Raw genomic sequence first — 10,210 nt, 5'->3', positions numbered from 1 at the left:
CCCGAGGCAGTGACAGCCCCTGCGGGTCTTCGGGTCTTCGTGGTTTGGAAGGGCAGTCCTGGAACTCAGTGGCCGGCCCTCCTGTCCCCACATGCTGGCTCCAGCCACCTGCTCAGGGCTCCCTCCTGAGACAGAGCCTGTCCCCAGACCCCCACGACGCAGCCTGCCAGGGGGTCAGGGAGGGGAGGGCGGACCTGCCCTCCAGAGCCCAGGGGGTCATTGCCGGAGGCGAGCCTGGCCCCCCCTCCACAGCTTCTGGCTCGGCAAAGCACCGTCCTGGCGGCTCATCCTGGTCCCCCTGGACCTTCGCTTTACCCATCGGGCAAGCGGAGCAGGAAGCGTGCCCGCGCCACCTCCGCTCCTGGCAGGAGCCGCGCGCCGGCTTGGCGGGAGACGCTGCCCCCACGGGCCCTGGGCTGCCGCTTGCGTCTCAGGCCTCGTGGTCCCTGACGGTCGGGCCCAGCTGGACCAGAGCAAGCAGGTGGCCGGTTGTGCCAGAACTATGCCACGTTTGGGCAAGACCAGCGATGCGATTTATGGGGCCCGGGGCAAAAAGAAAAGGCCGGTCCCCTGCGCAGACTCATCAGGAATTTCAAGACGGTGACAGAAAAGCAGGCGGCAAGCATGGGACCCTGCTGAGTGTGCGACCCCAGGGGCCGGCACAGCCACCGGCCCTGGACCGGTCAGAGGGCCGAGGGTTCGAAGCCCAGCACAGTCGCAGCGGTTCCTTGACCTCTCTGAGCTGGGTTTCCTGCTTCGGACTGTTAGAACGACGGAGTGCTTGGCACAGCCCCCCGTCCTCCGCTCTCTACCCCCAAGAGCCTCGTGCGAACCAGAGAAGTACTGAGCGGAGAGCCAAACCGCTTGAGAATACCTGGGTTCTGCATTCTAGGTGCTTCTGGGGGAGGCGCTGGGGCTTGAAAGCTGCGGGTGAACAACTAGACACCCATTTCAATCACACGAGCTGTGCAGAGGAGCCCGCAGCACCCCCACCCCCACCCCCGTGTCATCCGCCACCCCGCCTGAGGGCCGAGCTTCTGAGAAAGCTTGGGCTGCAGGCAGGACCTCACTGGAGCGTGGCCCCTGTCTCTCTCCCCGGCACCTGGAGAGCAATGGCGGGGAGGCAGGACCCGGGGCTGGAGCCTGCGAGGGCTCCGGGCCAGTGGCGGGCTCTGACAGCGCCGGCTCCTCCTCCTTCCCCGGGCCTGGGGCCAAGGGTGGACCACGGGGCTCTGAGTCAGGGCAGGCTGGCAGCGGGGAGCGTTTCTCCTTCTGGGCCTCGGAACCAGCCCCACTGCCAACGGAGAAGCCGCTCACGCCGGGCCCACAGCCTGCGGCTTTCGGCGCAGTTAAAAATGAGAAATATTGAAACGTGATACCCAGGAAGCCAGCGGCCAGGCGGGTCCGCGCAGTGCCAGGCTCACCGGATGAGCCCCCGCGCCCGGGCTGGGCCTGCGCTAGCCGCTGTGGGACACACGGCCGATCCTGTCTGTATCTACAGCTACGTCCGCCTCCATCTCCACCCGCCCCCGTCAGTCCCTGGATCGTAGGCGCACCTGTACCTGGATCGGCATCTCCACGTGGATCTCCTTCGAGCTGCCTCTCTGTTCATCCCCATCTGCAGCTCCAGCTCCAGGTCCATGTACATTTTTATCTCTTATCTCCATCTCATGTCTGAAGAATCTGTACGGACTCGATCTGAGTCAAGGTCACTGCCTACTTTGTATTTCTGAGAGGTAAAAAGCAACGTGGATGAAACCCTCTGTTCCCTCATTTCGAAGCGGGCAATCTACCACTCTGGTTACTTCGGCTGGAATGCCCAGGGTGACGTGAGCACGTGCAGGTTTTCCCATTTGAGTTTGGATTCCCCCATCCTCTCTCTACACAGCAATAATTGTCCTATTTGGGGATTCTGAAAAGATCACATATACATATTTTTCAATTTATTATTAAGTTTTGAATCTCCCGACGGCTCAGATGAGTTTGGGCTCGTACACAGAGAGAGATGCCTATGACCTAAGTGCCTGGGCCTCTCTGCTCAGCTGTTTAATTTTAAAACAAGAAATCAGTTGGAATTTGCCCGGTAAATGCACCGAGAGGTAAAGGAATAGCCAGACTTTTTAAAAAGGAAATATCACTTAAATGGGTCGCATTTCCCATGGGTCACTGACACCCTAATGGTTTTATAATATACTCTTCTCCCTTAAGCGAGAGGCTGAAGAAATGAATCTTTCAGCAAAGCCTGGCAGCTGGCATTGCTGGGGGAGGAAGGCTGGCCCCTCTTTCTTAGTCTTTAAGCACAAACGTCCTATCAGGAGAGGGAGCGTCAGATCTGGCTTTAAATCCTCGCTTTACGACTCTGGCATGTGGCCCTGGACAAGTCACTCTGATTGTCTGCACCTCAGTGTCCTGCCTTTCCTCACGGTGCTGGGGGCCCCAGGGGGCCGGACCTGTAAGTGGGAGCCATGGAGAGGGATGAGGTAACCGTGGGGCTGCCTGGCCGTGGTACCCACAGACAGACCAGTCGAGTCCACTGCAGGTTCTGGCCATTTCCATCATACCCCGAACACCCCATCTCCTGATGGCTTTCCTTGGCATTCACGCAAGGCATCCTTTTGAGAACGAGATCTCTGTCCAGCTCCGAATGATCAGCCCCTGGGGCCACCATGACCACAGAATCCTCTTCCCCAGCCGGGGCTGTCGGCTCAGACGGCAGTGCTAGGTCGGCTCTGCTGAGCCCCGTGAGGCCTTGCCGTGGTCTCCCGAGGACGTTTTCCTGGGATCCCCCCGTTCTAGCTTCACAGATCCCCTGTTTGGATGAACAGGCAGATCTCAAGAGTCAGAGACGGTCCGGAGGCCATCCCCTCACTTCTGACGGCACTACCTGTGCAGTGGCACAGTGACAGCCACAGCTGCTCCGGGCTGCCCCGCCAAGGACACTAAGTGTCCATCTCAAGCCCACAGAAAGAGAGCTTAATTTCAGGCTTCTCAGACACCTGTGCTCGCTGCTGGAGCCCACGCGTCCTTCCTGTGAGTGCAGGGTGACTGTCCCTCCAACGTAATCACAGTGGAAATTAAGGAGATCGCTACCCCCGCTGTGTCTTAGCGAGGAGGGTCTTCCTGGTCTAGACTTGCTTTAAAGAGAGCGAGGAAGTGGGGGCGGTTCCCACACCCCAGATTCCTTCCGGCTCTCGGCGCAGAGATGCAACAGGACGCACAGAAGGTCGGTGGCGGGGGGGCCTCTGTCCCCACTTTGCAGATGGGGACGCCGGGTGCACAGAAGCCTGCTGTTTGGCCCGGGCTCCGGCTCTGTCATATGGAGCAGGGGGAAGAGTACACAAGCCACGGGGCCACCGGCCACGTGATGCTCTCCTCGCCACGCTGACCCCGCGCCCCCTTCCGCAGAGCGCCCACGCCCGCTCACGGCATGGCTATTAGAGTAAATCAGGCCACGCACAGAATGAAGAGCCCCCACCGGCTTTATGTCGCCCCCCGACTACGAGCAGTTTACTGCACAGCCAAGCCGCTGAGCAGGCGCTGGACCCCGGACACGGAGCCCGGCCTCGCCTGGAGGGGTGGCCGTGCTGGAAGTTCAGGACAGCCGCAGCCCCTCGTCCCCTCCCCCCCCACTCCTTGGGTCACTCCAGCCTGGCCCCAGCCCCCGCGCAGCCCAGCCTGCCTTTCCTCTCACGCCTAGCTCCTTTCTGTGGCTTTGGCCTTTTCAAATGTGGCCCATGAATAATGAATCCCTGCCATAAATTTAGAAGACGTCCTTTCTCTCTGCAGCCGGCCTTTTTCTTTATTTTTCTCGTGCTGGTTTGTAAGAAAATGAATCCCTTGAAAACACATTTTTCCCTCAGCTGATTTCCTGACAAGCAAAATGAAGTTGCTAATTTTACAGCATGTGTGCAGAGAGCCACTGATTTGCTGCCCTGAGTACGTGCGTGTGTGTGTGCGTGGGGGGGCAGGTCAGGAGAGAACATGGGGGCCCAGTAGCTTTCCAGAAAGTTCTGATTCTCGGGGGCTGGGTGGTGTGGGGAGGGCACAGACAGGCCTTGGAGGCAGGTCCAGGCGGGAACCCTCCCCAGGTCCAGGCAGGCTGGGCAGGGGTCTCACGTCCCCTGGCTTGAGGCCCCTCATTTGAGCACCAGTGGGGAGAGGCTCCCTGGGAAGGTTCTGTGACCTGAGGATGCTTAGCTGGGTGGCCGTGCTGGCCCGGAGCAGGCTCCATTGCTTCCGTATCGTCCCTTCTTTTCAGAAGGCACCAGAAAAACCTTCTGGAACACACTCGAGAGAGTTCCGGCCCCCCCTCCCATGCACTCTCCTCCGAGGGGTTTCGGAGCTGACCTGCGTCTCCCAGGCCCCTTGAGTCTGCGTGTGCCCCCTCTGTCCAGGCCTCATCCCACTCCCTCCTGACACTTTGCTCTGCCAGGCCCGGGCAGGCACCGAGGACACAGGGGAGGGGCAGACGCCCTCCTGGAGCCTCTTGGTCCCGTGGGACAGCAGTGGGGGAGCCCGGGAAGTCAACTAGCCCCACGCTGCAAGGGCACGAATCCAACCCCCTTCTCTCCTGCCTCAAGTCCCAGGTCCCCTCCCCACCGTCTTTCAAGGTCAGCTCAAGGTCACCCTCGCAAAGGAGCCCTGTCCTGGTGACTGACCCCTCATTAATCTGGGCCCTGGCCCTTCTCTTGGCGTGGCTGAGGTGTGGTCATATCGGTCCACAGTGCTCGGCAAGTTCAGGCATTCTCCATCAGTGTTCCCACACCCCCACAGCTCACACCCCACACACAGCTCACACCCCCCACTGTCACACCTCACCGCCTCACACAACCCCAAAGCTCACACACACCCCCCACAGCTCACACACCCCCAGGCAGCTCCACCCCCCTGTTCCGCACACCCCCACAGCTCAAGCACCTCTACAGCTCATACACACACCCCACAGTTCGCCCCACTGCTCACGCATACAGCATACACCCCGACGACTCACACCCCCCCACAGCTCACACACACTTGCCTCACATGCCTCACGCACACCCCCACGAGCTCCTGCGTACCCCGTTGACTCCGCGCCCCCCGCACATTGCTCACCCCCCGCTGTTCCCCTGCACACACCCCCCAATCCTCCCCGTCACACACACCTCACCAGCCTCACGCCCAGCTCACACCCCCCACAGGCTCACCGCGCCCCCACAGGCTCACGCACGTACCCTCTGGCTCACCGCCTCATACGCACCCCACGAGCTCACATGCCTCCGCACACCCACGGCTCCTGCCCCACATTTTCGCGCACAGCCCCCCCACAGGCTCTGCATGCACACCCCACAATCGCGCACCTCACGCACCAACTGCCCACCAGCATGGTCGAGTTCCCCAGGCTGATTGACCTCTGCCTCATCACCAGCCCTGGTACGGTCAAGCCTGGACTGGTTGACGTCAGCCGCGTCGACCGATGACGACGGAAGAGACAAGCGGTTGGAGGGGACCAATCAGACAGTGAGATCTGGACAGATTGAATGGGCCAGAGGACTTGACGCGGTTGGTGTTGCGGATGGGGCCGGTGTCTGGGCGGCTGGCTGTGTGGTCAGGTGGCCTCTCCACTCAGGCCCCAACCCCACCTCTAACCAGCCGTGTGGCCCTTGCAAGTCGCCGAGCCTCTCTGCCCCTCAGGTTCCTCATCCACAAAATGGACAGAATACAAGGTAACAGAACCCACTGCAAAGGGCTTCTCTGACCTAATGGAGAGTTCACAGGACAGAATTAGCACAGGACGAAGCTCAGTCACGGAGACTACCGTGACGGTGACGGTGACGGTGCTGGGGCGACGTGCTGGGGGTGGCAGAGGGAGCCACAGCTACCGAGGACCCGTTATGTGCCAGCTGCTCTGCCGGCTGAGCTGCAACCAAGTGTCAAAGGTCTGAACTCAGCGATGTCCCGACTTGCTGGGGGACCTGGGTAAAGCACCCAAGTCCTAGGGGTCTCGGTTCTTCCCTGGGTGCCCAGGGCGATGGCCCTTGGTCTGGAACTCCACAGGGCTGTCACGCAGCCCAGATACAATAAGGAAGCTGAGAGCAGAGTGCAAAGGCCTCACGCTTGTCCAAGAGCCGGGGCCCACGTGTCAGGATCACAGAAGGCAGGCCACTCCCCTCCGTCCTGAGCCTCGGTTTCCACATTTGCCCAGTAAGGTGGCTGACATCCACGGTCTTCCAGACCCTCTCAGCTCCGAGCCAATGGGCCACCGTACATTTCCAGGATGAGCAGTGCACGCTTGGGCTTGGGGTCAGTGGTGTTGAGAGGTCATCTTCATTCGTGGGGCCTGTGCTGGGAACACCCGGCCTCACAGCGAAGCCCTGGGAGAGGCCCGCTGTTCCCACTTACTGGACGAGGACATAGAGGCCCAGAGAGCGGGAGAGCCACAGAGGCGCACACAGCCGGCTGGGGGCAGCGACGTGCACCCACGGCCTTCGCTCACGTGGATTCAGCGCGACGCCTGAAAGGCAGCCCCGGACCCCGCCCCGCAGGGCTCGGCGCTGGCCCCCGGCCCCGCGCCTGCCGTGTCCGCCTGACCTCCGTGTGCACGTGTTCCCCACTGTCTGCATCTGTTGGCTCAAGCCCGCTGGGCTGGGTCATGTGTGACTCTTGCCAGGGGAGAGCCCGCCCCATCAGCGCGGCCAGCTGCGAGGCCCCATGCCTGGAGCAGCAGCCCGAGCCCTCCCCCACCCCCGTCAGCCAGGCGGCCTTTGCTGCGTTTGCTGTCTGATGGCACCTGGGGGCCCTCGAAGGAAGCAGAAGGTCGTCTCGCAGCATTAACGGCCAAGCTGAGCGGGAAGGCTGGGGTCCCGGGCCCAGCAGCGCGCCCCGCCACACTGGCGGCGGTTTGAACCCCGGCTCTGCCGCTGAGCGGCCGTGTGACCGCGGCCTAACGCGTTCGGCCTGGGCAGTTCTATCTTTCACACTGTATTTGTGCCACTTTCCAAACACTGCCCGCATGTCCCCTGCCCCACCGCCTGGGCCGGGCACACGTACACATGCATGCGCGTGGTTCCGAGCCCCCTCCTCAGGCGACAGCCAGAGCTTATCTGGTCCAACTACTTCCTCTTCAGTTGGGGAAACTGGGGCCCAAGGAGGAGGGTTGGTGAGCTGACCTGTGGCCACCAGCAGACCCAGGCTTGTGACCAGCTGTGTGTAGGGGGCCCACAGTCCCGAGTGGCTGCTAAGAGCCCAGGGGCCGGCCCTTCCAGGGTCGAATCCAGGCCTCGGGAAGGTGCCCTGTCCCCCCGTCCGCTCTGCCCTCTCCTGTGGAATCGGGTGAAACCAGGCAGAGACCCTGCACCCTCCCCGGGCCACCGTGCCGGGCTGCATTTTCTAGGCTCCGCTGAGCTCGGGTCCTGTGACGGCTCCACCTGGGCCCGGTGAGCGGAGACGGGTGCGTGCCTCTTCCAGGCCCCGTCCCCAACCCTCCCACCGGACACTCTGCTGTCTCGCCCTCGGGAGGCAGGAAGATGGCCCGGGACCAGCACGCGGAGCACCGACGCGGCTTCGTGAGCCAGCGAGGAGCGTGCGGCCGCGGCTCTGAGCCGCAGCCAGCAGGGGTGGCACCCGGCAGCTGGCACCCGTCCTACGCCGCACAAGCACGCGTGACGTGAGACGCACCCGCTGGGGTCGCGCACCAGGCACGGGCTCAGGGAGCACACGCCACTCCCTTCCTGGCCTCACGTCTCCTGGGCGCCCAGCTGCCTTGAGAATGAAAGATTTTTTAACTTCCATGTTAAACAAGACGGCCATTTGCATTTTAAACCCATTTCCTTCAGGTCTGCTTGTCAGGGACCGGCTTCCAACGGGCTGGGAGGGGCTCAGGAGGCGTTATTTATGGAGTGTGGGGCTCGGGCTCTGTCTCGGAAGGAATGGAGGGCCGCCTGTCGGGCTGAGCCCGTCCTCCTCTCTGAGGTCCCCATTCTCCGCTGGCTGGGGCCGCTGCCACAGAGGCCGAAGACGGAGGCAGGCGGGGGCGGCCAGCACGCATCGCCATGAGCCCGGCACTGTGCTCGGCTCCTGCTCGGCACCCCCTCCTTCGCACGGGTGACAGAGCGAGGCCCTGGGAGGCCGGCTGCTGGCACCCGAGGCCGCCCGACTGCCCCAACCTGTGGGACCCCAGAGCCAGCTGGGCTTCCCCGCGCCTCCCTGCCCTCACGGCAAGCAGGGACAAGAGCAGCGGCACTGTGAGGAGCGGTGAGTGGCGATGAGTGGCATGTGCCTCTGTGCAGAGGGGCTCCGAGGACCATGGGGCGCACAGACTCAATACACACTTGGCAAATGCCGGTGTTGCATTACCCTGGTTTACAGATGAGACCACGGACCCAGAGTCTGCGACGTGTCCAGGGCCACACGGGCAGTACTAGGGAGAGTCAGACCCGGACAGACGTGAATCCCAGTGGCCCCTGCCTGGGGCAGTCAACGGACCTGACACAAGCACCTACTGTGTACGCCTCAGTGCAGCGTGCAGCTCTGTGCAGCGTGCAGCTCTGTGCCGCGTGCAGCTCTGTGCGGCGTGCAGCTCTGTGCGGCGTGCAGCTCTGTGCAGCGTGCAGCTCTGTGCCGCGTGCAGCTCTGTGCCGCGTGCAGTTCTTGGCAGCGACTGGCTACCAGGAGCCCAATGTACCGTAAAAGTAAGTATATGGGCCCCTCGGATGACCAAAGGTGGACTTATCTGCCCGTGAAGTTTTAAACATTGCTCTTGTGCTCATGTACGAAGCAGCTTTATAAACTCATGTGATATTGTAATTTACGATAAGAAGAGTATTTTTGGTCTTGCCCTGTTCCCAAAACAGAGCTCTAAGACCCTTGGAACAAGGAGAGTGATCATCGCAGCTTTCGTTATGTTAATGAGGTGACTTTAGGTCACCAAAGGGTGGAGGTCACCGAAGGGTGGAGCCTGTAGCCAGTGGGCTTTCAGCTCTCCCTCCTGGGAGGAGGGTAGAGATTGAGGAAAACAGGCCACCATCAGCATCGATTACACGTCCGGGAAATTGGGGGAACTGTGGGAACCAGGCAGCTGGGTCCTGACACTCGGGGAGGCAGGGGAGGGCAACACACAGGCAAATAAACAAGTGGGACAGGGAGAGGGGACGGGTGGGACAGGGCTGGCTGTGCCGCCCTCAGGAGGAGCTACAGGAGGGCAGAGCCACAAGGTGGAAGCAGCCTGGGCCCCTGAATGACTGCAGGGAGTAGAGCCAGACACCCCGCCCACCCCACAGGCCACATCAGATTGTGACAGGGCCGGGCAGGTGCCTCTAGTTTGGGGGCTTCGGGTGGAGCAGTTAACCACCCCCAGGGACTGTCTGGCTTTGTAGCCCCTTGCCTGGAACATATCTGGAGGAGGGCAGCCCTGCTGATCGTCTGGGCTTCCCGTTCGGAGATGTGGCGCCACCTTTAGAACATTTCTATCAATCCGGGGCCCTGCAGTCTGGCCTGCTGCTCTTGCACAAGTCACGTGGCCTCACTGACTCTCGGTCTCATCTGCAGAGTGGGAAGGATAGAGAGCCTTCCCCTCAGGGCCGTGAAGTAACCCCGCACTCAGAGTGGGCGCTGCTGCCAGGGATGCTTCTGGCTGCCTGTCTTCTCTCCCCGTCTACGAGATGGTATATTAACCCTACTTAAAAACGCACCGCTGTCAGCATGATTCACAAGGGCCGAGGCATGGAAGCGACCTACGTGCCCCTCGGTGGATGACTGCGTAAACGAGACGTGGTCTGTGTGCACAACGGAATACTACTCGGCCATGAAAAAGCCGAAACACTGCCATCCGTGACAACACAGGTGGATCTTGAGGTCATCATGCTAAGTGAAATAAGTCGGACGGAAAAGGACAAAAACCATATGATTTCGCTCGTACATGGGAAATAAAACAAAAAGCAAGAAATGAACCAATAAAACACCCGAATGGACAAAATTACACACTCATAGGCGCAGACAACAGAATGGTGTAGAGGTAGAGGGAGGGGTAGAGGGTAGGGGGAGGGTGAAGAGGGTGAAGGGGTCAAACATATGGTGACAAAGGGAGACTAAACTCTGGGTGCGGAGCACGCCATAGAGTACACAGATGTCACGTTATACGTTTATATAACGTTATTAACTAACGTTACTCCAACAAATTTAACTTCAAAAAATGCACAACTATTAGGAGTGAAGCCTATTATCTTTGACAAGTGGG

The 10,210-nt window shown here is 60.8% G+C and overlaps 1 protein-coding gene and 1 long non-coding RNA gene across 4 annotated transcripts in view; one reads left to right on the top strand and one right to left on the bottom strand.

The window, feature by feature from the left end:
• LOC120582745 (uncharacterized) overlaps positions 1–1,758 on the top strand; it is a 2,780-nt gene extending 1,022 nt beyond the window's left edge. The window contains exon 2 of the long non-coding RNA XR_005647622.1: positions 1,502–1,758. This is a non-coding gene — a long non-coding RNA (uncharacterized LOC120582745). The remainder of the gene's footprint in view (positions 1–1,501) is intronic.
• Positions 1–10,210, bottom strand: part of SORCS2 (sortilin related VPS10 domain containing receptor 2) — a 386,735-nt gene that overhangs the window by 130,740 nt on the left and 245,785 nt on the right. The gene's annotated exons all lie outside the window — the stretch shown is intronic.

This window comes from Pteropus medius, unplaced genomic scaffold, assembly GCF_902729225.1.
Source record: "Pteropus medius unplaced genomic scaffold, Ma_sr-lr_union100, whole genome shotgun sequence".
NCBI classification, from domain to species: Eukaryota; Metazoa; Chordata; class Mammalia; order Chiroptera; family Pteropodidae; genus Pteropus; species Pteropus medius.
Note: the sequence above shows the minus strand (reverse complement) of the source record. Positions and strands in the feature narration are given on the sequence as shown.